Source organism: Hordeum vulgare, chromosome 7H, assembly GCF_904849725.1.
Source record: "Hordeum vulgare subsp. vulgare chromosome 7H, MorexV3_pseudomolecules_assembly, whole genome shotgun sequence".
In the NCBI taxonomy this organism is placed as follows: Eukaryota; Viridiplantae; Streptophyta; class Magnoliopsida; order Poales; family Poaceae; genus Hordeum; species Hordeum vulgare.
The window spans coordinates 423014486-423035496 of NC_058524.1; positions in this window are offsets into that span (position 1 = coordinate 423014486).

Sequence of the window (21011 nt, forward strand, 5' to 3'; positions counted from 1 at the left end):
GTCGAAAATGGTCTCTATGTGGTGAACTTTTCACAGCGACCCACTAAGACTGCGACTTGTATAATGGCTAAAGTTGATGTGGGCTGGCTTTGACATCGTCGACTAGCTCATGTCAATATGAGATCTTTGCAAAGTCTCCTCAAAGGGGACCACGTTCGTGGACTAACAAATGTGAGTTTTGCCAAAGATCGTGCTTGCGGTGCCTACATTGAAGGGAAGATTCATGAAACTGCTCATCGTCCAACGACTCTCATTTACACTAAGAGGCCGTTGGAGCTCCTTCATATGGATCTCTTTGGTCCCCCATCATTTGATAGTCTTGGGGGCAGAAAGTACTACTTGGTGATTGTTGATGATTACTCAAGATACACTTGGGTATATTTCTTCAAGAGGAAGAGTGAGACTCAACAAACCGTCATCAACTTTGCTAATGAAGCTCAACGACAACATGAAGCAAAGATTTTGATGATTAGAAGTGACAACGGCACCGAGTTCAAGAACTACACCTTGGATGAGTTTCTTAGTGATAAGGGAATCAAACATCAATATTCAGCACCATACACACCTCAACAAAATGGTGTGGCGGAAAGGAAGAACCGGATGTTGATGGACGCGACAAAAACAATGATGGTGGAATTCAAATCTCCGTATAACTTTTGGGCTGAAGCCATCAACACAGCATGTCATGCATCCAATCGGCTCTATATCTGCAAAGTCTTGAACAAGACCCCATATGTGATTCTCACCGGAAACAAACCCAATCTCAAGTACTTCCGGGTATTTGGGTGTAAGTGTTTCATTCTCAAGAAAGGTGCACGTTTAGCTAAATTTGATTCTAGAGCTCAAGAGGGCATCTTTGTTGGTTATGCTACAAACTCTCATGCTTACCGTGTCCTCAACAAGTCCACCGGGCTCATTGAGGAAACGTGTAACGTGGAGTTTGATGAAAATAGTGGCTCCCAAGTGGAGCAAAGTGGTCTCTGTGATGTAGGTGATGAAATTCCTCCCCAAGCCATAAGAAGAATGGGGATTGATCAAATACTTCCCATTGAGGAACCACTTGTGGCCGAAGGAGAAGGACAATGCTCTACTCAAGTGGAGCCATCACCCTCGCAAGCCCCACACGCTTCCGATGAACAAAGAGAAAACCCTCAACTAGCTGAATAGGTTCAAGGACAAGATCAATCGCTCAAAGATGGTGATGTACCACATGATGTCCAAGTGCTTACACAAGGTTTCGAATCTGCTCAAGGTCAAGATCAAGTGCAGCTACAAGATCCAGATCAAATGCAGGCACAAGATCAAGATTAAGAGCAACCACAAGATCAAAAATAAACCAGTGAGCCTGCTCAAGTCGAAAATCAAGTTGATCAGGATGCTGTTTCTCAATTTCCTTTTGCAGCACCTAAGAGGGGTATCGGTGCCAAGGGAGGATCAAAACGCAAGGCAAAGCAAAGTAATAAAGTTGATGCTCCCCAGTTATCAAGTGCAGAACTCTTGGAGCGTCGTGCATCCAAGATTGCAAACAAGCTGAGAGTCAAGTCACATCTTATGAAGAACGTGCTTGGTAGTTTAAAAAGGGGAGTATCCACTCGTCAACAAATTTCTTATTATTGTGAGCATCACACGTTTGTTTCGTATTGTGAACCTCAATAGGTACAGGAAGCGCTCGATGACGAGGATTGTCTTATGGCCATGCATGAGGAACTCAACAACTTCGAGCGTAATCAAGTCTGGAAATTAGTTCCAAGACCAAAGGAGGAACATAATTTCATCGTGACCAAATGGATCTTCAAAAACAAGCAAGATGCCAATGGGATTGTGGTTCGAAACAAGGCAAGATTGGTGGCTCAAGGGTACTCCCAAGTCGAGGGTACCGACTACAGTGAAACCTTTGCCCCTGTTGCTCGTCTAGAATCTATTCGCATGCTGCTTGCTTTTGCTTCTCATCATAATTTCAAATTACAAGAAATGGATGTAAAAAGTGCTTTTCTTAATGGTCCTTTAAATGAGTTGGTTTATGTCAAACATCCCCCGGGATTCGAACATCCCAAGCTCCCCAATCATGTATACAAACTTAATAAGGCACTCTATGGCCTTAAACAAGCCCTACGTGCGTGGTATGAGTACCTTACTGAGTTGTTACAAAATCGTGGGTTTGAAATTGGGAAGATAGATCCCACTCTTTTTACCAAGAAGGTCAAAGGGGATCTGTTCATATGCCAACTATATGTTGATGATATCATTATTAGTTCCCCTAAAGAATCTTTCAATGAAGAATTTGCTGCACTAATGACCGAGAAATTTGAGATGTCAATGATGGGTGAGTTGAAGTTCTTCCTCGGGTTCGAGATTAAACAAGGTTTAGAAGGGACCTTCATCAAACAAGCGAAGTACACCCAAGTCATGCTCAAGAGGTTCGAGCTAGAGGATGTCAAGCCGGTCAAGTTTCCCATGCCAACCAGATGCAAGCTTGACAGTGATCCCAGTGGTAAAGTAGTGGATCAAAAGGTATATTGCTCCATGATTGGATCCCTTCTTTACCTTTGTGCATCTAGACCGGATATCATGTTGAGTATAGGGATTTGTGCACGGTTTCAATCTGCACCAAAAGAAAGCCATTATATGGCTGTCAAGCGAATCTTTCAATATTTGGCTCATACCCCAAATTTTGGCCTATGGTATCCCAAAGGAGCAAACTTCAACCTAGTGGGCTATTCTGACTCAGATTGGGCAGGAGACTGTGTGGAGAGGAAGTCAACTTCTGGAGGATGTCAATTTATTGGCCGTTCACTGGTAAGTTGGTCTTCAAAGAAGCAGAATTGTGTCTCACTATCTTCCACCGAAGCTTAGTATGTGGCAGCCGCGAGTTGTTGTGCACACTTGCTATGGATGAGGCAAACTTTAAAGGATTACGGTGTCACTTGTGACAAAGTGCCTCTTCTATGTGACAATCAAAGTGCTATCAAGATTTCCCTCAATCCGGTGCAACATAGCAAGACCAAGCACATTGATATTCACCATCACTTCATCCGTGAGTATATCAAGCGTGGTGACATTGAGGTTCACTTCATCAACACTGAAGGGCAACTTGCGGATATTTTCACTAAGCCCCTAGATGAAGCAAGGTTCCGGGAGTTAAGGCATGAGCTAAATTTCATTGATTCAAGTAATGTGGATTGAAACTAGGCACCTTGCACCTCACTCTGCATTATATCTTGCTCTAGGTGTAGGCATGGACATAGGGGGAGTGTTGTTCTCTCAATGAACTTTCCCTCCCCCCATTATGCATAAATCGATCAAGTCTTTCACTTTGACCATTATTAAAAGGTACTTGTGCTTCAAAGACGAGCGTTGGTCATGAACCCAAGGATAATTCTTCGCGTGTCATACCTTTGTCTCAAACATAGGTGGCTCCGGCCACCGCCCACCTTTCTCTCTCGTTGAAGAAAGGTTACAAAATGACTAGTCAACATATTTTGCTTATGTTTTCTCTTCCTCTACACTGACTAGTTGTTGCCCACAACATTTTTCAGATCGTTCTAAGCCTCTATGTGTTTTTCTGGAGCGGTACTACCGCCAGGACCCCGACGGTACTACCGCCAGGGGGAGCCGATCCTAGGGCTATGTTAAATCATTTAGGGCTGTCTCAGGGGGGAGCGGTACTATCGCCAGGGGAAGCGGTACTAGCGCTATGACCCCAGCGGTACTACCGCTAGGTGGAGCAGTACTACCGCTATGACCCCAGCAGTACTACCGTCAGGGGGAGCGGTACTACCGTCAGTGGTACCGCTCCCCCTGGCGGTAGTACCACTAGGGTCATAGCGGTAGCGGTACTACCGCTATGATCCCAGCGGTACTACCGCCATGCCCGTGCCCTAAGGGCTATATAAAGGGAGGGCGGGCGTTTTTCTTGCCCCTGTTTATTCTTCTTCGTGGTGCTCCTCCCTCTACACCAAAATCTCCCCGATCGGATCTCCCTGTGCGGAGCCTCCCCTCTCTTTCTAGTTGGAGGGTTTTCTCCCCTCCTCCTTCCTCCTTGAAGTGCAATGGAGTCCGGTGCAGCTCCTCTTCTTCCTCTCTTGGTTGGTGTTTTTCCTTCTAGGGTTAGGAGCTTGATGTACTAGATCCATGGATATGCTATATGCTTAGTTTTTGGATGGAACAAAGGAGAAATCTTAGTAGATTTTAGGTCTAATGTTCTACCTTGCATTCATCTAACATGCCCTAGTATTCTCCTTGTTTTGAATCTGATAGTTCTTGTCACAAGCCTTTTTGGATTTGGTTTAGATGTGGATCCCATTGAATAGATTTGTCTTCATCTAAATAACCTAGAGTTTCACATGTTTTAAAGATCCTATGATTCTTGTCAAAAGTTTATATGCTAGATATGGATCTCTGAATAAATCTAGTTATTTTCCCTGCTTTATGTCTGTCTAGATCTGCAAGTCCACCCCCGAGCGGTACTACCGCCATCCTGGCGGTACTACCGCTGTGGGGGAACCGAAACTACTACCATCCTGGCGGTACTACCGCTGAGGGGGCAGCGGTACTACCGCTGGCTTGGAGGTACTACCGCAATGACCCTAGCGGTACTAACGCCAGGGCGAGCGGTACTACCGCCCCTCGGGACTTTTTTTGATTTCTTTTGGCAACTTGTGTTTCCTTTTATGTTTTGAATGTTGCCATGACTCCTTTTGTCGCTCTTTCTGTGTGTGCGTCTTGTGTGTCACACGCGGCGGTTCTCGTCGCTCGAACCCTGTGCATGAAACACAGTCAGAGCGGTCCCGTACTACCGAAGCTCCAGAAGGTTCCGCAACTTCCAATATGCCTCCAAAGCGCCCATTCAAGAAGACTGCCTCAAAGTCCAAGGAGGCCAACCTCAACCTCCACACTATGCCTCCTAAAGAGTTTCTGGCACTCCGCGGCCGCGACCCTTATGTCCATGAAAGAGCTCACCTCAAAAACTGTGATCTGTTTTGGTCAAGGCAACAAGCAATGATTTATCGGGACGTGATTCTGAACTTCAAGAAGGCTTATGTCCCAGTGCAGTGGATTGACCTCCCTCACCTTGAGCGGAATCCTGAGTACTTTGGCAAGGCCCTCAAATTGATTCAGCAACTTGGCATTGAGGACATCATCACCTTCCATAATGACTTCGATCCAGAGCTTGTGGTCCAGTTCTATGTTAATGTTTACTTCCACTCTGATGAAGATCGCACTATGACTTGGATGACGTGTGGTCAGAAATTGATTGGAACATGGGTTGAGTTCATGCAACTCCTGACGATAGAAGACAAGGGGTCGCAGACTGCTGTTGGATTGTGTCCTCATAACCAACCTGGCCTCACCCCCAAGAACAGGCTGCAATATCTCTATGTGAGGAAGAATGTGCTTCCCCGCACCTGGATATTATGCACCGGATCTTCCACAACACGTTGTTCCCTCGTATTGGCAACAAGGACAAGGTTCACTCCTATCTGGTGGATTTGCTTCTGATGTGTGAGGAAGCAAGGACGAAGGACACCGGGCATCTCGACATATCTGATGTGATGTTCAATGAGCTCAAGAATTGCATCCTGCACCGTAGGGTTCCCATCTATGGTCCTTACATGTTCTCTTTTATCCAGAAGAAGTGGACATAATCCTATCTAGACATACCTCTCCCTGTTGATGCTGACTATATCACCCATGATCCTATCAAGCTGCGTCAGAAGGAGAAATGGGCCAACACCTCAACGTCTTCTCAGCCCATGGAGATTGACACAAAGACTGCTGCTGCTGGAGGAGGCCCTGTGTCGCATACCCGCTCCTCTGCTATGCCATCTTGGGCTGTGAAGCTGAAAGATCAGATGAAGACCCTCTTCTGCATGCAGGCCAAGGGACAGTATCAGTCTCATGTGGCCCAGAAGGAGAACCGTCAGAGGCACAAGCGTGTCTTGAGGACCCTTGACGTGGAGATCTCGAGCGGCTCTGAGGACATCGTCACTCCGAAGACTGACTGGATGAAGGCTCAAGGCTATCAGTGAGATGGGTCTGGTATTGAGGAGGAGGTTTCTGACGAGGACGCTGAGGAGGAGGAGAATGAGGAGGATGCAGATGCTACGGACGAGTCTGATGCAGCTGCTTGAGTGACCACGTGTGTCCTAGGTGTCCTCTCTGTCCCTTTTTGGTGTCTTGATGCCAAAGGGGAGAGAGTGTAGGGATTTGGATTTGCTTGCTTTATGTTTTTCTGAGTCGTTCTATGTTTTGAACTTGGTTGGTCTTATCGTGTTTGCTACCTTTCATGAGTGTGTTGTGAGACTTCGTTTTAATGTGAGACCTTGCTTTAGTCATATGGTGTGAGTCATATGCCCTATATTATCTCTATTAAATTATCTTCATGCTCACATGCTTTACCTTGCTTCCTCTCTCAAATGATGCATGAGGTCGTTGCAAGGAGTACCAGCTTATGTTTTCTAGGGGAGTTATCTCCTTGGAGAAAGTGCACTACCATTCATAGCATTATCCTAAAATCATGCACTTATCCACGGGGAGCCAGTCCCTGGACCATAGACTTTGGGTTTGCTGTTATATTCAGTATACTTTCTTTTGTGCAAATCCGGTATTGCCATCAATTCACCAAAAAGGGGGAGATTGTTAGGGCATATTTATGCCTAAGTTATTTTGGTGATTGATGACATTACCTCAGTGGACTAATTGTGTGCATTGAGCATTTCAGATAATACATGACAAAGGCACAAGATGATTCGGCACCCCTCCATGGATTAGAAGCACGGTGTCTTCTATGATTTTATTTGGTGGTTTTGAGTCGTAGGAACGCCGTACTATTAAGAGGGGATCCGTGCCGGAAAGGTTTGGGTGGAATCAATCTCACACGCATTTTATCTCCATCTCTTTTCCCTTGCAACTATGGAGCTTGTTCCCTCTTTGTTCTTTCTATCTATCTTGCAAAAAGGTCTCTGGCGGTTGTACCGCTGGAGGTGAGCGGTAGTACTGCTGGAGCTGGCGGTAGTACCGCTGGGCTGGCGGTAGTACTGCCCCAGCCTGGCGGTAGTACCGCTAGCTGGCGGTAGTACCGCCCCTGGCCAGCGGTAGTACCGCTCCAAGACTATAGTACCGCCATCCTTGCGGCTGTACTGCGTCGGACTTTTCGCAAGGACTTTCTTGGTGGTGGTAGGCCTGGTAGTAGCCCTTGCGCTACCATGGGCCCAATGGTAGTACCGCTGGAGGGGCAGCGGTAGTACCGCTGCTGCCAGCGGTAGTACCGCCCTACTCGTGTTGAGAGTGAGGGTAATGGTTGGATTTGTTCCCTGACTATATAAAGGGTTCTTCCACTTCAACAACCCTACCTTTTGACCCTCCAAGATTCCATTGTTGCCCCCTAAGCTCATAAGTGCCCGATCTCTCTCCCTAGCCAATCAAACTTGTTGATTTTCTAGGGATTGGTGGAGAAGGCCTAGATCTACACTTCCACCAAGAGAAATTTGATTCCCCCCACTAATCCCTCACGAATATTGTTACTCTTGGGTGTTTGAGCACCCTAGACGGTTGAGGTCACCTCGGAGCCACATTCCATTGTGGTGAAGCTCCGTGGTCTTGTTGGGAGCCTCCAAGCTTTGTTTGGAGTTAGCCCCAACCTTGGTTGTAAAGGTTTGGTCGCCGCCTTCAAGAGCACCTATAGTGGAATCACGACACCTTGCATTGTGTGAGGGCGTGAGGAGAATACGGTGGCCCTAGTTGTTGGGGAACGTTGCATGGGAAACAATTTTTTTCCTCCGCGCACGAAGACCTATCATGGTGATTTCCATCTACGAGAGGAGATTTGGATCCATGTACCCTTGTAGACCGCACACCAGGAAGCGTTAAGAAACGCGGTTGATGTAGTGGAACGTCCTCACGTCCCTCGATCCGCCCCGCGAACCGTCCCACGATCCGCTCCGATCTAGTGCCGAACGGACGGCACCTCCGCGTTCAGCACACGTACAGCTCGACGATGATCTCGGCCTTCTTGATTCAGCAAGCAAGATGGAGAAGTAGATGAGTTCTACGACAGCGTGATGACACTCCGGTGGTGGTGAAGGATCTATTCCTGCAGGGCTTCGCCCGAGCTTCGCAGAAATACGATCTAGAGGTAAAACTATGGTGTCTAGATCTGAGTTGCACGTGGCAAAAGTTGTCTCAAATAAGCCCTAAATCAGCACTATATATAGGAGGGAGGGGGAGGAGGCTTGCCTTGAGGGCCAAGCCCTCAAGGGTGCGCCGATTAGGGAGGAGGAGGAGTCCAACTCCTATCCTAGTCCAATTAGGATTGGAAAGTGGATTCCTTCTCTCCCTTCCCACCTTTCTTTTTTTTCTTTTCTTTGGTTTTTCTCTCCTTGGCGCATAGGCCCTCTTGGGCTGTCCCACCAGCCCACTAAGGGCTGGTGCGCCACCCATAGGTCCTTTGGGCTTCCCCCAGGAGGGTTGCCCCCCTCCCGGTGAACTTCCGTAACCCATTCGTCACTCCGGGTACATTCCCGGTAATGCCCGAAAACTATCCGATAACCAAATGAAGTCATCCTATATATCAATCTTCGTCTTCGGACCATACCGGAAACCGTGGTGACGTCCGTGATCTCATCCGGGACTCCAAACAACATTTGGTAACCACACATATAACTCAACTATACTAAAACATCGCCGAACCTTAAGTGTGCAGACCCTGCGGGTTCGAGAACTATGTAGACATGCCCCGAGGTACTCCGCGGTCAATATCCAATAGCGGGACCTGGATGCCCATATTGGATCCTACATATTCTCCGAAGATCTTATCGGTTGAACCTCAGTGTCAAGGATTCATATAATCCCGTATGTCATTCCCTTTGTCCTTTGGTATGTTACTTGCCTGAGATTCGATCGTCGGTATCCGCATACCTATTTCAATCTCGTTACCGGCAAGTCTCTTTACTCGTTCCGTAATACAAGATCCCATGACTTACACTTAGTCACATTGCTTGCAAGGCTTGTGTGTGATGTTGTATTACCGAGTGGGCCCCGAGATACCTCTCCGTCACACGGAGTGACAAATTCCAGTCTTGATCCATACTAACCCAACGGACACCTCCGGAGATACCTGTAGAGCACCTTTATAGCCATCCAGTTACGTTGTGACGTTTGATGCACACAAGGTACTCCTTCGGTGCCAGTGAGTTATATGATCTCATGGTCATAGGAATAAATACTTGACACGCTGAAAACTATAGCAATAAAACGACACGATCAATATGCTACGTTCATAGTTTGGGTCTAGTCCATCACATGACTCTCCTAATGATATGATCCAGTTATCAAGCAACAACACTTTGCACATAGTCAGAAAACCTTGACTATCCTTGATAAATTGGCTAGGCAACTAGAGGCTTACTAAGGACGTTGTTGTGTCTATGTATCCACACATGTATCTATGTTTTCATTCAATACAATTATAGCATGGATAATAAACGATTATATTTAAACTAGAAATATAATAATAACTATTTATCATTGCCTCCAGGGCATATTTCCAACAGTCTCCCACTTGCACTAGAGTCAATAATCTAGTCCTCACATCTCCATGCGATTTACATTGTAATAAATCGAACACCCATACAGTTCTGGTGTTGATCATGGTTTTCCCGTGGAAGAGGTTTAGTCAGCGGGTCTGCTACATTCAGATCCATGTGCACTTTGCAAATATTCACGTCCTCTCCTTCGACGTAGTCGCGGATGAGGTTGAAGCATCGTTTGATGTGTCTGGTCTTCTTGTGAAACCTTGGTTCCTTTGCTAAGGCAATGACACAAGTGTTGTCACATAACAGAGTTAATGGATCTGGTGCGGTCGGCACAACTCCAAGATCTGTCATGAACTGCTTCATCCAGACACCCTCTTTTGCGGCCTCCGAGGAAGCCATGTACTCCGCTTCACATGTAGAATATGCTACGATGCTCTGCTTGGAACTGCACCACCTTACCACACCCCCATTAAGAATAAATACGTATCCGGTTTGCGACTTAGAGTCATCCGGATCGGTGTCAAAACTTAAATCGACGTAACCTTTTACGACGAGATCTTTGTCACCTCCATACACGAGAAACATTTCCTTAGTCCTTTTCAGGTACTTCAGAATATTCTTGACCGCCGTCTAGTGATCAACTCCTGGATTACTCTGAAACCCGCCTGCCATACTTATGGCCAAGCTGACGTCTGGTCTAGTGCACAACATTGCATACATGATAGAACCTACGGCTGAAGCGTAGGGGACGGAACTCATTTTTTCTCTATCTTCCGCAGTTGCTGGGCACTGAGTCTTACTCAATTTTATACCTTGTAATAATGGCAAGAACCCTTTCTTGGACTGATCCATTTTGAACTTCTTCAAAACATTATCAAGGTATGTGCTTTGTGAAAGTCCTATCAGGCGCCTCGATATATCCTTATAGATCTTAATGCCTAGAATTTAAGCAACTTCTCCTAGGTCCTTTGATACGTCCATTTTGCTTCATGCTTTTATGTTGATATTTTTCGCTTTACGGGCTGTTATTACACTTTACAGTACAATACTTATGCCTTTTCCCTCTTATTTTATAACGTTTACATGAAGAGGGAGAATGCCGGCAGCTGGAATTCTCCTCTGAAAAAGGAGCAAGTTTGAGATACCTATTCTGCACAACTCCAAAAGCTGTGAAAATCAACGAGGAATTATTTTGGATTTTATAAAAAATACTGGGCGGAAGAAGTACCGGAGGGGAGCCACCCGGAGGCCACAAGCCTGCCAGGCGCGACATACCCCCTGGCCGCGCCTGGGTGGCTTGTGGGCCCCCTGTTGCCCCTCCGGCTCCCATCTTTTTCTATAAGGAGGGTTTCGTTCCAGAAAAAAAAATCAGGAGGAGGCTTTCGGGAGGAATCACCGCCGCCACGAGGCGGAACTTGAGCAGAACCAATCTGGAGCACCGGGAGGGCCGTTCTGCCGAGGAAACTTCCCTCCCGAAGGGGGAAATCGTCGCCATCGTCATCACCAACACTCCTCTCATTGGAGGAGACTCATCTCCATCAACATCTTAATCAGCACCATCTCATCTCCAAACCCTAGTTCATCTCTTGTAACCAATCTCCGTCTCGCGACTCCGATTGGTACTTGTAAGGTTGCTAGTAGTGTTCATTACTCTTTGTAGTTGATGCTAGTTGGATTACTCGGTGGAAGATCATATGTTCAGATCTTTAATGCTATTCAATACCTCTCTGGTCATGAACATAATTATGCTTTGTGACTAGTCACTTTTGTTCTTGAGGACATGGGATAAGTCTTGCTATAAGTTGTCATGTGAATTTGGTATTCGTTCGATATTTTGATGCATTGTATGTTGTCTTTCCTCTAGTGGTGTTATGTGAATGTCGACTACATGACACTTCACCATTATTTGGGCCTAGAGGAAGGCATTGGGAAGTAATAAGTAGATGATGGGTTGCTAGAGTGACAGAAGCTTAAACCCTAGTTTACGCGTTGCTTCGTAAGGGGCTGATTTGGATCCACTAGTTTAATGCTATGGTTAGACTTAGTCTTAATTCTTCTTTCATAGTTGCAGATGCTTGCGAGAGGGGTTAATCATAAGTGGGATGTTTGTCCAAGTAAGGGCAGCACCCAAGCACCGGTCCACTCACATATCAAACTATCAAAGTAGCGAACGCGAATCATATGAACATGATGAAAACTAGCTTGACAGAAATTCTTATGTGTCCTCAGGAGCGCTTTACCTCATATAAGAGTTTGTCGAGGCTTGTCACTTGCTACAAAACAGATTGGACCATCTTGCTACACCTTTGTTACTATGTTTACTTGCTACTTGCTACGAATTATCTTATCACACAACTATCTGTTACCGATAATTTCAGTGCTTAAAGAGAATACCTTGCTGAAAACCACTTGTCAGTTCCTTCGTCTCCTCGTTGGGTTCGACACTATTACTTATCGAAAGGACTACGATAGATCCCTTACACTTGTGGGTCATCTAGACTCTTTTCTGGCGCCGTTGCCGGGGAGTATAAAGTGACGTTCCTCCACACTAAGAGGTCACACATCCAAATCTCAAAAGCGCATGACAACCTCTGCTTCCCTCTGCGAAGGGCCTATCTTGTACCTTTACTTTTTATCCTTAAATTAGTCACGGTGATCGACACCAATTCCTTATTTCGCCATTATCTTGGCAAGCGTCATGTGCTAGGGAAAGATCTATATTCATATGTCAACTTGGAAGTAAGTATTCATGAATTGTTATTGTTGACATTACCCTTGAGGTAAGTAGTTGGGAGGCGAAACTATAAGCCCCTATCTTTCTCTGTGTCCAACTGAAACTTTGATCTCATGAGTACCACGTGAGTTTTAGCAGTTGTAGAAGACGAAAGGATGATTGAGTATGTGGATTTGCTTTACAGGCTCTTATTTGACTCTTTCCGATGTTATGATAAATTGCAATTGCTTCAATGACTAAAGGCTATTGGTTGTTAATTCTCAATAAGATTCTTGATCCATACTTTACTTTGTGAAGGAATTGTCACTTTAGCATAAGAGATTATATGACGATATTGCTGCTCTAAATATGATCATGATGCCTGCATGTACGTATTTTGTTTTATCGACACCTCTATCTCTAAACATGTGGGCATATTTATTGATCTCGGCTTCCGCTTGAGGACAAGCGAGGTCTAAGCTTGGGGGAGTTGATACGTCCATTTTGCATCATGCTTTTATGTTCATATTTATCGCTTTATTGTCTGTTATTACACTTTACGGTACAATACTTATGCCTCTTCTCTCTTATTTTATAAGGTTTACATGAAGAGGGAGAATGCCGACAGCTGGAATTCTGGTCTGAAAAAGGAGCAAGTTTGAGATACCTATTCTGCGCAACTCCAAAAGCCGTGAAAATCAATGAGGAATTATTTTGGATTTTATAAAAAGTACTGGGTGGAAGAAGTACCGGAGGGGAGCCACCAGGAGGCCACAAGCCTGCCAGGCGCGACCTACCCCCTTGGCCGCGCCTGGGTGGCTTGTGGCCCCCCTGTTGCCCCTCCGGCTCCCATATTTTGCTAGAAGGAGGGTTTCGTTCCAGAAAAAATCAGGAGGAGGCTTTCAGGAGGAATCGCCGCCACCACGAGGCGGAACTTGAGCAGAACCAATCTAGAGCTCCGGCACGGCCGTCCCGTCGGGGAAACTTCCCTCCCGGAGGGGGAAATCGTCGCCATCGTCATCACCAACACTCCTCTCATAGGAGGGGACTCATGTCCATCAACATCTTCATTAGCACCATCTCATCTCCAAATCCTAGTTCATATCTTGTAACCAATCTCCGTCTCGCGACTCCGATTGGTACTTGTAAGGTTGCTAGTAGTGTTCATTACTCTTTGTAGTTGATGCTAGTTGGATTACTCGGTGGAAGATCATATGTTCAGATCTTTAATGCTATTCAATACCTCTCTGGTCATGAACATAATTATGCTTTGTGAGTAGTCACTTTTGTTCCCGAGGACATGGGACAAGTCTTGCTATAAGTAGTCATGTGAATTTGGTATTCGTTTGATATTTTGATGTGTTGTATGTTGTCTTTCTTGTAGTGGTGTTATGTGAACGTCGACTACATGACACTTCACCATTATTTGGGCCTAGAGGAAGGCATTGGGAAGTAATAAGTAGATGATGGGTTGCCAGAGTGACAGAAGCTTAAACCCTAGTTTACGCGTTGCTTTGTAAGGGGCTGATTTGGATCCACTAGTTTAATGCTATGGTTAGACTTAGTCTTAGTTCTTCTTTCATAGTTGTGGATGCTTGCGAGAGGGGTTAATCATAAGTGGGATGTTTGTCCAAGTAAGGGCAGCACCCAAGCAGCGGTCCACCCACATATCAAACTATCAAAGTAGCGAACGCCAATCATATGAACATGATGAAAACTAGCTTGACAGAAATTCCTATCTGTCCTCGGGAGCGCTTTACCTCATATAAGTGTTTGTCCAGGCTTGTCCCTTGCTACAAAAGGGATTGGGCCATCTTGCTGCACCTTTGTTACTATTGTTACTTGCTACTCGCTACGAATTATCTTATCACACAACTATCTGTTACCGATAATTTTAGTGCTTGCAGAGAATACCTTGCTGAAAACCACTTGTCAGTTCCTTCGTCTCCTCGTTGGGTTCGACACTATTACTTATCGAAAGGACTACGATAGATCCCTTACACTTGTGGGTCATCTAGACTCTTTTCTGGCGCCGTTGCCGGGGAGTGAAGCGCCTTTGGTAAGGAAACTAATCCTTTGAGGAGCTTATTCGGGGTATCTTCACCTCGAATGGAAGCACAAGGAGTTGCTCCTCAACCTACTGCACCTACTGAAAATATCTATCATGAAATTCCTTCGGGTATGCTAGCGAAACTGTTGGCTTATCCTTTTACAGGAGATGGAACATCACATCCCGACTTGCATCTAATCTATGTAGATGAAGTTTGTGGTTTATTTAAGCTTGCAGGTTTGCCCGAGGATGAGGTCAAGAAGAAGGTCTTTCCCTTATCTTTGAGGGATAAAGCATTGACATGGTATAGGCTATGTGATGATACTCGATCATGGAACTACAACCGATTGAAATTGGAATTTCATCAAAAGTTTTATCCTATGCATTTGGTACATCGTGATCAGAATTATATCTATAATTTTTGGCCTCGTGATTGAGTAAGTATAGCTCAAGCTTGGGGAGGCTTAAATCAATGTTATATTCATGCGCCAACCATGATCTCTCGAGATAAATTATTATTCAGAACTTCTATGCTTAGCTTTCTCATGATAATCGCTCCATGCTTGACACTTCTTGTACCGGATCTTTTATGAAGAGAGATATTGACTTCAAATGGAATTTATTGGAAAGAATTAAACACAACTCTGAAGATTGGGAGTTTGATGAAGGTAAGGAGTCAGGTATGAATCTCAAGTTCGATTGCATTAAATCCTTTGTTGAAACAAATACTTTTTGTGATTTTAGCGCTAAACATGGACTTGACTCTGAGATAGTAGCTTCATTATGTGAATCATTTGCTGCTCATATTAATCTCCCTAAAGAGAAGTGGTTTAAATATCATCCTCCCATAGAAGTCAATGTAGTTAAACCCAATCCAGTTGAAGAGAAAGTCATTGCTTATAATGATCCTATTGTTCCTAGTGCTTACATTGAGAAGCCACCTTTCCCTGTTAGAATAAAGGATCATGCTAAAGCTCCAACTATGATACGTAAGGGCTACATTACAACACCTACACCCCCTGAGCAAATTAGAGTTGAATCTAGCATTGCTATTATCAAAGATCTCCTGTCCGACAATGTTGATGAGCATGATATTTACTTCTGTGAAGATGCTGCTAGAATTGCTAAACCTCATACTAGAGACAAACATAGGCCTGTTGTTGGCATGCCTTTTGTTTTTGTTAAGATAGGAGATCATTGTTATCATGGTTTATGTGACGTGGGTGCTAGTGTTAGTGCAATACCTCAATCTTTATATGATGAAATTAAAGACGAGATTGCACCTGTCGAGATGGAAACTATTGATGTTACTATTCAGCTTGCCAATAGAGATACTATCTGCCCTTTGGGAATTGTTAGAGATGTCGAAGTCTTGTGTGGTAAAACTAAGTATCCAGCTGATTTTCTCGTTCTTCCTACCACATCTGATAGCTTTTGTCACATGAATTCAATTTCTCCAAGTTTGGTAGACAACCTCATGAAAAAGAATTGTCTAGTAAGGATGAAATTATTGCCCTAGCTTCTATTGCTGTGCCTCCTACTGATCCTTTAGAGCAATACTTGCTTGAGCATGAAAATGATATGCATATGGATGAAAGGAATGAGGCAGATAGAGTTATCTTTGAACAACATCCTATCGTTAAGAATAATTTGCCTGTTGAACTGCTTGGAGATCCACCCCCACCAAAGGGTGATCCTGTGTTTGAGCTTAAACAGTTACCTGATACTCTTAAGTATGTTTATCTTGATGAAAAAGAGATATATCCTTTTATTATTAGTGCGAGCCTTTCAGAGCATGAAGAAAAGAAATTATTGAAAACTCTGAGGAAGCACCGTGCTGCTATTGGATATGCTCTTGATGATCTTAAGGGCATTAGTCCCACTCTATGCCAACATAAAATTAAAACCAATCCTGATTCCAAACCAGTTGCTGATCATCAACGGAGATTAAATCCTAAGATGAAAGAGGTAGTAAGAAAATAAATACTAAAGCTCCTGGAAGCAGGTATTATCTATCCTGTTGCTCATAGTGATTGGGTAAGTCCGGTGCATTGCGTCCGTAAGAAAGGAGGTATTACCGTTGTCCCTAATGATAAAGATGAATTGATCCCGCAGAGAATTATTACTGGCTATAGGATGGTAATTGATTTTAGGAAATTGAATAAATCCACTAGGAAAGATCATTACCCCTTGCCTTTTATTGACCAAAATCCTAGAAAGATTGTCTAAACACACATACTTCTGCTTTCTAGATGGTTATTCTGGTTTCTCCCAAATACCTGTTGCATAATCTAATCAGGATAAAACCACTTTTACCTGCCCTTTCGGTACCTTTGCTTAAAGACGTATGCCTTTTGGCTTATGTAATGCACCTGCTACCTTTCAAAGATGTATGATGGCTATATTCTCTGAGTTTTGTGAAAATATTGTTGAGGTCTTCATGGATGACTTCTCCGTTTACGTGCCTTCTTTTGATGATTGCCTCAGCAACCTTGATCGAGTCTTGCAGAGATGTAAAGATACCAACCTTGTCTTGAATTGGGAGAAGTGCCACTTTATGGTTAACGAAGGCATCATCTTAGGACATAAAATTTCTGAAAGAGGTATTGAAGTTGATAAGTCTAAAGTTGATGCGATCGAGAAAATGCCATGCCCTACAGACATCAAAGGTATAAGAAGTTTCCTTGGTCATGCTGGTTTCTATAGAAGGTTCATTAAGGACTTCTCTAAGATTTCTCATATAAGAGTTTGTCGAGGCTTGTCACTTGCTACAAAACAGATTGGACCATCTTGCTACACCTTTGTTACTATGTTTACTTGCTACTCGCTACGAATTATCTTATCACACAACTATTTGTTACCGATAATTTCAGTGCTTAAAGAGAATACCTTGCTGAAAACCACTTGTCAGTTCCTTCGTCTCCTCGTTGGGTTCGACACTATTACTTATCGAAAGGACTACGATAGATCCCTTACACTTGTGGGTCATCATCCTTCATAGAGAAACTTTTATTCAAGTAATCCTTTATGCTCTCCAAAATCTCCACGTTGTTTCCAATCAGCAATATGTCATCCACATAATATTAGAAACGCCACAGAGCTCCCACTCACTTTCTTGTAAATACAAGATTCTCCAACCACTTGTATAAACCCAAATGCTTTGATCACCTCATCAAAGCGCTTATTCCAACTCCGAGATGCTTGCACCAGTCCATAAATGGATCGCTGGAGCTTGCATACTTTGTCAGCATTCTTTGGATCGACAAAACCTTCGGGTTGCATCATATACAACTCTTCCTTAAGAAAACCGTTAAGGAACGCCGTTTTGACATCCATCTGCCAGATTTCATAATCGTAAAAGGCAGCTATTGCTAACATGATTCGGACGGATTTAAGCATCGCTACCGGTGAGAAAGCCTCATCGTAGTCAACTCCTTGAACTTGTGAAAAACCCTTTGCCACAAGTCGAGCTTTATAAACGGTCACATTACCGTCTGCGTCCGTCTTCTTCTTATAGATCCATTTGTTCTGGATAGCCTTATGGCCTTCAGGTAGTACTTCCAAAGTCCACACTTTGTTCTCATACATGGATCCTATCTCGGACTTCATGGCCTCCAGCCATTTGTTGGAATCCGGGCCCACCATTGCTTCTTCATAATTCGCAGGTTCATTGTTGTCCAACAACATAATCGTTAAGACAGGATTACCGTACCACTCAGGAGCAGTACGTGATCTTGTCGACCTGCGAGGTCCGATAGTAACTTGATCCGAAGTTTCATGATCATCATCATTAACTTGCTACTCAACCGGCGCTGCACTAACATAGGTTTCCCCTTGCCATGTGCCACCATCCAGAGGAATTAGAGGTTTGACAACCTCATCAAGTTCTATCTTCCTCTCACTCAATTCTTTCGAGAGAAACTCCTTCTCAAGAAAAGCTCCGTTTTCAGCAACAAACACTTTGCCCTCGGATTTGAGATAGAAGGTATACCCAGCTATCTCTTTTGGGTAACCTATGAAGACGCACTTTTCCGCTTTGGGTTCCAGCTTTTCAGGCTGAAGCTTTTTGACATAAGCATCACATCCCCAAACTTTAAGAAACGACAACTTTGGTCTTTTGCCATACCACAGTTCGTATGGTGTCGTCTCAACGGATTTTGATGGTGTCCTATTTAAAGTGAATGCAACTGTCTCTAATGCATAACCCCAAAACGATAACGGCAAATCGGTAAGAGACATCATAGATCGCACCATCTCTAATAAAGTACAATTACGACGTTCGGAAACACCATTACGTTGTGGTGTTCCAGTCGGTGTCAACTGTAAAACAATTCCACATTGTCTTAAGTGAGCACCAAACTCGAAACTCAGATATTCACCCCCATGATCAGACCGTAGGAACTTGATCTTCTTGTTACGATGATTTTCAACTTCACTCTGAAATTGCTTGAACTTCTCAAACGTTTCAGACTTGTGCTTCATTAAGTAGACATAACCATATCTACTCAAATCGTCAGTGAAGGTGAGAAAATAACGATATCCGTCGCGCGCCTCCACACTCATCGGACCGCACACATCGGTATGTCTGATTTCCAAAAAGTCACTTGCACGCTCCATTGTTCCAGAGAACGGAGTCTTAGTCATCTTGCCCATGATGCATGGTTCGCACGTGTCAAGTGAATGAAAGTCAAGTGACTCCAAAAGTCCATCAGTATGGACTTTCTTCATGCGCTTTACACCAATATGGCATAAGCGGCAGTGCCATAAAAACATGGCGCTATCATTGTTAACTCTAACTCTTTTGGTCTCAATTTTATGTATATGTGTATTATCACTATCAAGATTCAATATGAACAATCCTCTCACATTGGGTGCATGACCATAAAAGATATTACTCATAGAAATATAATAACCATTATTCTCTGACTTAAACGAGTAACCATCTCGCAATAAACAAGATCCAGATATAATGTTCATGCTTAACGTAGGCACTAAATAACATTTATTTAAGTTCATAACTAATCCTGATGGTAACTGAAGTGAAACTGTGCCGACGGTGATTGCATCAAACTTGGAACCATTTCCCACGTGCATCGTCACTTCATCCTTCGCCAGCCTTCGCTTATTCCACAGTTCCTGTCTCGAGTTGCAAATATGAGGAACAGAACCGGTATCGAATAACCAGGCACTACTACGAGAGCTGGTTAAGTACACATCAATAACACATATATCGAATATACCTGATTTTTCCTGGGCCGCCTTCTTATCAGCCAGATACTTGGGGCAGTTGCGCCTCCAGTGACCCATACCCTTGCAATAATAACACTCCGTTTCAGGCTTAGGTCCAGCTTTGGGTTTCTTCGTCGGATTGGCAACAGGCTTGCCGCCCTTCTTTTAATTACCCTTCTTTCCTTTGCCGTTTGTCTTGAAACTAGTGGTTTTATTCACCATCAACACTTGATGCTCTTTACGGAGTTCCGACTCTGCGACTTTCAGCATCGCGAATAACTCGCCGGGTGACTTGTTCATCCCTTGCATGTTATAGTTCAACACAAAGCTTTTATAGCTCGGTGGCAGTGATTGAAGAATTCTGTCAATGATTGCCTCTTGCAGGAGTTCAATCCCCAGCTCAGCTAAACGGTTTGAGTACCGAGACATTTTTAGCACATGTTCACTGACTGACGAATTCTCTTCCATCTTGCAAGCATAGAATTTATCGAAAGTCCCATACCTCTCGATCTGGGTGTTCTTCTGAAAGATAAACTTCAACTCTTGGAACATCTCATATGCTCCATGACGCTCAAAGCAACGTTGAAGTCCCGGCTCTAAGCCATACAAGACTGCACATTGAAGTACTGAGTAGTCCTCCTTGCGTGCTAACCAAGCGTTCTTAGCATCTTGGTCAGCCGCGGCGGGTGGTTCATCTCCTAGCACAACATTAAGGACATAATCCTTCTTCCCAGATTGCAGGAGCAACTTAAGATTACGAGCCCAGTCTACAAAGTTGCTTCCATCATCTTTCAACTTAGCTTTCTCTAGGAACGTATTAAAATTCAGAGTGACTCTCGTGTGAGCCATTGATCAACAACACAAATATTTTCAAAGTGGACTTAGACTATGTTCAAGATAATTAGAGTTTAACTAATCAAATTACTTGCTAACTCCCATGCAAAAAGTACATCTCTCTAGTCATTTGAGTGGTACATGATCCAATTTCACTAGCTCAAGTCCGATCATCACGTGAGTTGAGGATAGTTTCAGTGGTAAGCATCTCTATGCTAATCATATCAACTATACGATTCATGCTCGACCTTTCGGTCTCATGTGTTCTGAGGCCATGTATGCACATGCTAGGCTCGTCAAGCTTAACCCGAGAGTTCCGCGTGTGCAACTATTTTGCACCCGTTGTATGTGAACGTTGAGTCTATCACACCCGATCATCACATGGTGTCTCGAAACGACGAACTGTAACAACGGTGCCCAGTCGGGGAGAGCACAATTTTGTCTTGAAATTTTAGTGAGAGATCACCTCATAATGCTACTGTCGTTCTAAGCAAAAGAAGGTGCATAAAAGGATTAACATCACATGCAATTCATAAGTGACATGATATGGCCATCATCATGTGCTTCTTGATCTCCATCATCAAAGCACCGACACGATCTTCTTGTCACCGGTGCCACACCATGACCTCCATCAACGTGTCGCCATCGGGGT